Source organism: Triticum dicoccoides, chromosome 2A (genome assembly GCF_002162155.2).
Source record: "Triticum dicoccoides isolate Atlit2015 ecotype Zavitan chromosome 2A, WEW_v2.0, whole genome shotgun sequence".
Taxonomy (NCBI): Eukaryota; Viridiplantae; Streptophyta; class Magnoliopsida; order Poales; family Poaceae; genus Triticum; species Triticum dicoccoides.
The window spans coordinates 45923037-45929700 of record NC_041382.1 but is presented as its reverse complement, the minus strand read 5'-3'; the positions used below and the strand labels follow the sequence as shown (position 1 = coordinate 45929700).

Sequence of the window (6664 nt, the reverse complement as noted above, 5' to 3'; positions counted from 1 at the left end):
CCACTACAGTTCTGATCCGCTACAATTGCCCGCTTAGTATTTTAGCAAGAGCAGTCGCTCACTCATTGACACTATTGCTACGCGGGGTGGCCCAGTAGGACGCTGCTGCGTCATGGTGTTGCTGGGTTTTCGTAATCATTTTACTCCATCTATTTCAAAATATTGTGTATTTGTTTTTTAAAATGTCAAACCTTTTTAAGTTTGACCAGAAATCGTTACATTCATCATGAAATGAATTTCTATTTTCTTTCTATTTAGTATTGTCGAATTTTGAATCACGGCCTGCGGACAAAGAGAATCGTGTTTGTTTTGGGCTAGGAATAAAATAAAGTACTCCACCCGCTATATGTTACTAATAGATTAGCCTGTTAGGTTAAGCTAGGGCTCACATGAGCAGATGATTAGCCAATGTACGCACTAAGCACTGCAGTACGGTATAATTTATCATTTGATTTTCAAGAAAAAAAGATGGTGGTTCAGTAAACTGAACTGCAACTGCATGCTGGGCCTTCAGAGCTAGTAACTGTAGCCCGGGTAAATGTAAATGCCTCCCACAACTTCACTGATGTGTTAAGAACTTTTAGTACGTACTCCCTCTGTAAACTAATATAAAAGCGTTTAGATTATTAAAGTAGTGATCTAAACGCTCTTATATTTGTTTACGGAGGGAGTACTACCCGGTCACAGAAGTGCTCTGTTCGTCTTGTCCTGATGTAAGTGGAGATTCAAATAAAATTTTCGAAAACTGAAGCCACCACCCAAAGCATCGTGTACCTTCAAACCTTTCAAACTTAACATCGCAGAAGAAAAGAGGGAGGTTCCAAATTTTGAATCACGCCTTCTTCAGAGAGATAGAGAATCTTTTTTTTGTGTGTGAAAAGATAGATTTTTCTTTGAGGGATTTGTGAAAAGATAGTTAGAGAATCGCGTGAGTCTTGGGCTCAGATAGAGAGCCTGCTGTATATACGCGCCTAGGCCAGCCAGATCGATGGGCCTCACTGACCGGCCGGCCGGCAGCGTAGGAAAGGAAAAAGCCTGGTCGATGCTGAACCGACGTGAGAGAAGGCCGGCAGCGTCTCAGAACGACGAAGCAATTTTAGTCCCACCTCAGCTAGCTACGAGGGGCTGGGTGCAGAGCTCGGCTATAAGAGGGAGGGGGCGCGGGCATTGAACGGCATCTTTGCGCTTGGGGCAATGACGCAGCTAGTGAGGTAATACCGAGGCGCGTCAATTGCTGGTTGAAAACTATTTCCAAACCCCCTCTTTGGCACTCCCTCTGTGGAGGGCCACTGAGAATTTTTGAAAGGGCTCCCTTTCCTTCGGGACTGGGGAAAGCCCTACAATACCAAATTTTGAACTCTTACAAGTTCTCCTCAAATCACAGCAGTTCCTCTGCTGCCGTGCATGTGGCCCTGGCTGCGGTCAGCGCAGAGCACCGCCCCGTTGACGTGGCCTGTCTTTTACTCCGGCGGGACGGCCACGCGGCGCTGCTTGCCCGTGATGGGATCGCACACAAGGACCTCCGCCCGCGCCACGTCGAAGACGAGGACGCGGCCGTGGCGGCACCCGAGGAGGTGGGCCTCAGAGTCACATCGCGGATTCGCAGGTCCAAGCGCTCGGGAGGGACGCGGTCGGGAGCGTCCAGGACGGGGGCGAACACGATGCCGTCGTCGCGGCGCTGGGAGAAGCCGAGGAAGGGTGGCTTCCCGTGGTGGGCGCGGAAGCGGCCGGTGAACTTGGGGTCGACGGCGACGCGTCGCCACCGCCTGCAGACGGCGGAGGCCCGGGGGAGGGAGGAGGGCTGCGGCAGGATACGGAGCAGGATCTCGCGGAGGAGGTCGTCGTTTTCGAGCGAAGGCGGAGGCGGAGGCGCCGGCGGCGAGCCGCGGCGTTGGTGTCGGCGTCGGCGGCGGGTCATTGGCGGTTGGCGTCGGCGTCGGTAGGCTCCCGCTGTCGCTCGTGGGGGTGGGGATGGATTTGGTGGGTGGAGTGCTGTTTTTCTGGAACGCTTCTTTTTGTTTTTTGAGATGAGAACAACCGCTTCGTCTCTTCGTGCACAAAGGAAGAGAAAAAAGAGCGACGTGCTGTTGGGCCCGGAGAGTTGTTGTAACGAGCGCTTGCTGGGATTTAGAAGAATGGACGGCCCATCCTGGGGATTTTTTTTTTGCGGATAGAAAGCTTGTATTACTCAGAAACCAAAGAGTTACAATCAGCGAGGGCTAGCTCTACAGCTACTGAAGGTCCAGAACCAAACCAAGTTATAATCCTACCTTCAGACCTAGCAAAGGAAGCTAGACTGTCGCTAACCATATTCTGAGAACGACTAGCAAAAGTACTACAAGATCTACGAAGACTTAAAAGGTACTGAATCTCTCTTACGATGGCTGAGTATAAGGATCTATCCACTCCTTGCGCCTGAATCATCTTCATAGCAACCATAGAATCCATTTTCACCATAATTGGTAGCTCAGTGTGTTGGATCGCCAAAGAAATCCCTTCCATGCACGCACAAAGCTCAGCTTCCAACACATCTCTGCAAGAGAAAAGTGCTCGACATGATGAAAAAATAATAGCACCCTTGTCATCCCTAAGGACCATGCCGGCACCCGCCCTGCCATTTTCATCAACCGATCCATCTTTGTTTAACTTGACCCAACCAGCATCCGGCAATTTCCACCGACCACTACGCAAGGAGTCTCTGGAGTTCACCACTGGCGCATCAATATGAGTCTTCCCCTTCCCCTGATAGTTGCATATATCATATTTCAGTCCTAGCAGGGAATCAAGATAGCTCACAAGGAACCTCTTCGAAGACTCAGCTGGAGGTGGGGGTTTATGGTGGACCACCTCATTCCGGACAAACCAAGCACGCCACAAGGTCATCAATAGCATGGATCGATCAACATCAGATAGAGGATCTAGTGCATGCAACAACCACTCTCTTCCCGTATGCTCTATCGTATCGATATCTGGCAGTGACCAAACCACCATCATCGTATGCCATAAATCCCGGCCAAGTGGGCAACATACAAAAGGGTAAAAATTATCCTCAGCTTCTGTAGCACAAAGCGGACAGAGATCCGATGTTTCCAGCCCGCATTTATGCTTGTTTTTCCAGGTTGGCAAGGAATCAACTACCACCCTCCAAGCGAAGTTGTGGACCGAAGGTGGAATATCACATTTCCATATCAGCTGCCACACTTTTCTTCTGCCATCAGGTGCCGAGCTGGAGGCCGATTGTGCAAATCGATAAGCCTCTTCAAACGCAAAGTTGTAGGCACTTTTGACAGAAAATCTACCTTGTTTTCCTGGCCCCCAAGCAATGATATCTTCCTCCTGTCCCGGGGATGCTCTGATTTTCAGTATTTCTACAACATCAGTTGGGAGGAAGTATTGTTGTAGTAAGGCCATATTCCAGGAGCCGTTAGGATTAAGCAAACCTGCCACAAACCTGATTCTGCATGTACCCTGCACGGTTATCGGTTTGAAACTGAAAGGTCTGGGAATCCAGTTGTCGCGCCAAATTCTGATGCTTCGGCCATCTCCAACTCTCCAAAGGATCCCCTTCTTCAACAGGTCCATGCCATGGTTGATCTCTTGCCATGATGAAGATGCATTCCCACTAAACACTGTATCCTCGAGTTTACCATCCGGGTAATATCTGGCCTTCAACACCTGTGCACAAAGAGAGTGTGGTATGGTAATGAGACGCTAGGCCTGTCGAGCTAACACGGCCTGGTTAAACAGTCGGAAATCCCTAAAGCCAACTGACGAGGACATGTATTGGGGGTAGGGTAACAGGCCTGACCTAAAGGCCCTACCCATGGACACCGTATACTTTGTACTGGACCCCTGGGCTAGATCGCCGTCCAGATGTACCGCGACTTGAAAGTCACTCGGACGGCGATAACCACTCGAAGCACGGCACTTCACTCGACGAGCTCATTCCACTCGACCGTGTAACTCACTCGGATATGCAAAAGACCAATAGTCAGCATGACGGTTTTGTAGTGGACAGGCATTATGGCATTGATGCTCCACCGTGTAACATAAGGGGTGAGGGGGTGGCGCACTCTATATAAGCCACCCCCCACCACTAGACTAGGGGGCTTTTGGGAGGCTTTCACCTCTCTCTCTTTCTAACCATTAGTCTCAGGACATAGCTCAGGCATGGAGATCCGCTCTCCCCTCTCTCTCAAACACACATTGTAATCCCCGGATACATACTCAGATAAAACAAAGCCTCTCCGGAGCACGAGACGTAGGGTTGTTATCTCCACCGTGAGAGGCCCGAACTCGCTAAAACCACCGTGTCATCCATATGCATCTCGATAGATGATGATCCTTTATCCTACCCCTCTTTTATTTTCGGAATCGCTACCACGACAGTTGGCGCCCACCGTGGGGCATGGGGTGTATCGAGCCATGATGCATATGGTTATTTCTTCTACCACCAGCGGCACTTCCATTCCTGCTGGTGCCCTCTATTTGGTTTGATCTTCATGTTTCAATATGTTTTCTATACTGTTCATTTACACGACGAGCAAAGCATCACAAACAGAAGGAAAGCGTACAGCCATCCAAACACGTACAAGGAGAGCTATCGGCCTTCAGGTTGGCTGGCCTCCCATCTGCATGAGCTGATTACTTGAATCGACGCGAAAGCAAGAAACCGACTGCGCCTCCACGGACGACCACCGGCGCCATCCGTCCCGTTGTCATCTTCGGCAACGGCACCACGGACCGCGCCTCCGCGCGCAGCCACCGGTGGCGTCCACGTCATCATCGTCGCCAACCTCGTCGCCGAGCCGCACGGACGTCCGTCGTCGCTGTTCGCCTCGCCGTCGACTCCGGCCTCGTGTTCTCGGCTGCTCGCCTGCAACCTCTGCGGTGGCGGCGCAGGCACGTAGCGCTCCCGCCTCCGGTCCAGCGGCCTGCGGCGGTCTCCGGTCCAGCGGCCTGCGGCGGTGGAGGCGCGCTTCGGCGGCGACCTAGGAAACAGCCTCAAGCGACGGCCGTTCGGGATTGAAGGAATAAGTGCCTGGTAAGTGCATGCATAACGTAGGCCACCTAATCGAGCGATAACTACATGCAGGAAAAAACGAATGGAAGGACAACTCCCACACGTACGCAGGGAAAAGCGGCTCCATCGGCAATCATTAAGTGCATGCTTAATTAACGTCGATCTCATAATTCCGTCAAGCATGGATCGACCGTCGTTAAGGTAACCACCTCATTAAGCGGCCAATTAGGCGTCCGTTACCTAATTAGGGCATGTACATCAGTGCAGACGCCTGCTATCTATAACATGTGTACACATCATCTATAGACACCACCAAAAATAAAACGTACAACAGGGCATCTGGTTAGGCTGGCTGTACACACTCCAACCGCTTGTAAATACATGGCCCACGAACCTGCGATCTACTCCAGCCACGACGTGCGATGGACTCGTACAACGGCTCTAGCGTTTTTCCTTTTCTCTCTCTCCCACGCCACTTTTTTTCCTACATGGCTTGTGTTACAGACGGCTGACTAGATGCCTTTGTACATGCCCTTACGGTGATTGACACCCCCGCCTTTCCCGCAAATTAATGGCTTAATTGCTCACCTTTCGGTTTCCACACCGATTAATCTGTGCATGCATGCACGGTCATGTGTGGTCTTTACTCTTTACAAAGTAGCATTCATGCATGCATGCACGGCCATCCGTGGTTTTACTCCTTGCAAATTAGCATTTGTGCATGGACAGTTTATTCCAGCAAAAAATACTCATGGATGTACTAACTTGTATTGTAGGCTTACTGAGACGAACAACGTCGATCGACCAACTCGCCATTTATTGCACTAGGCTGATGGCGGGGCGACCGATTCACCTTTTTCACTCGACCGGCGAGCGAACAGGTTCACTCGACCGGCTAGCCCCGAGATGATTTTTGCACTCTGGACAATTAACATGCAGGCTATTCCATTGGTTGGCCTCAGCATGCAGTCACCGGCGCCATTCGCCTCGTCGTCGTGTCCGGCTTCGTCTGCGAGGCCGACCGCCGGTGCCACCTGGCTTGTCGTAGTCCCCAGCTACTCGACAGAGGATTAAGGACCTTGTCCTTTCCGATCATTTATAGTTTAGAACAGTCTTTTTTCTGTTCGAACCCAGGTTCACTCGGATAGGACTAAAGTTCACTGGAATGACCATCCACTCGAACAATTCGCATGCATGTTCGGACAAATTGACTCGGATGGTTAACAAACCACTGCGACAGTCGGACATGGGCGTTTTGGTCCAGCAATCACTCGGACGCCCGCACATCATCACTCTGCGGGTCGCGTCTACTTCACGCGGACGCCCGACGCATCGTCACTCCGTAGGACGCGTCTACATCACTCGGACGCCCGCGCAACATCACTCCGCGCCACGCGTCTACTTCACTCGGCCGCCCCGCGCGTCGCCACTTAGTTGGTCACCTCATAACCACTCGGCCGCCCCGCGCGTCGCCACTCGGTTGGTCACCTCATCACCACTTGGCCGCCCTCACCTCATCACCACTCGGCCGCCCCGCGCGTCGCCACTCGGTTGGTCACCTCATCACCACACAGATTTTAAAACTTTTTTCTGAAATAATTGTTGTTGCTTATACTTGTAACCAAAATCCCCCAGTGGGTG

At 51.4% G+C, this 6664-nt stretch overlaps 1 pseudogene; it reads left to right on the top strand.

The window, feature by feature from the left end:
* Positions 1-1176: 1176 nt before the first annotated feature.
* On the top strand, positions 1177-1337 carry LOC119359823 (annotated as a pseudogene).
* Positions 1338-6664: the final 5327 nt, after the last annotated feature.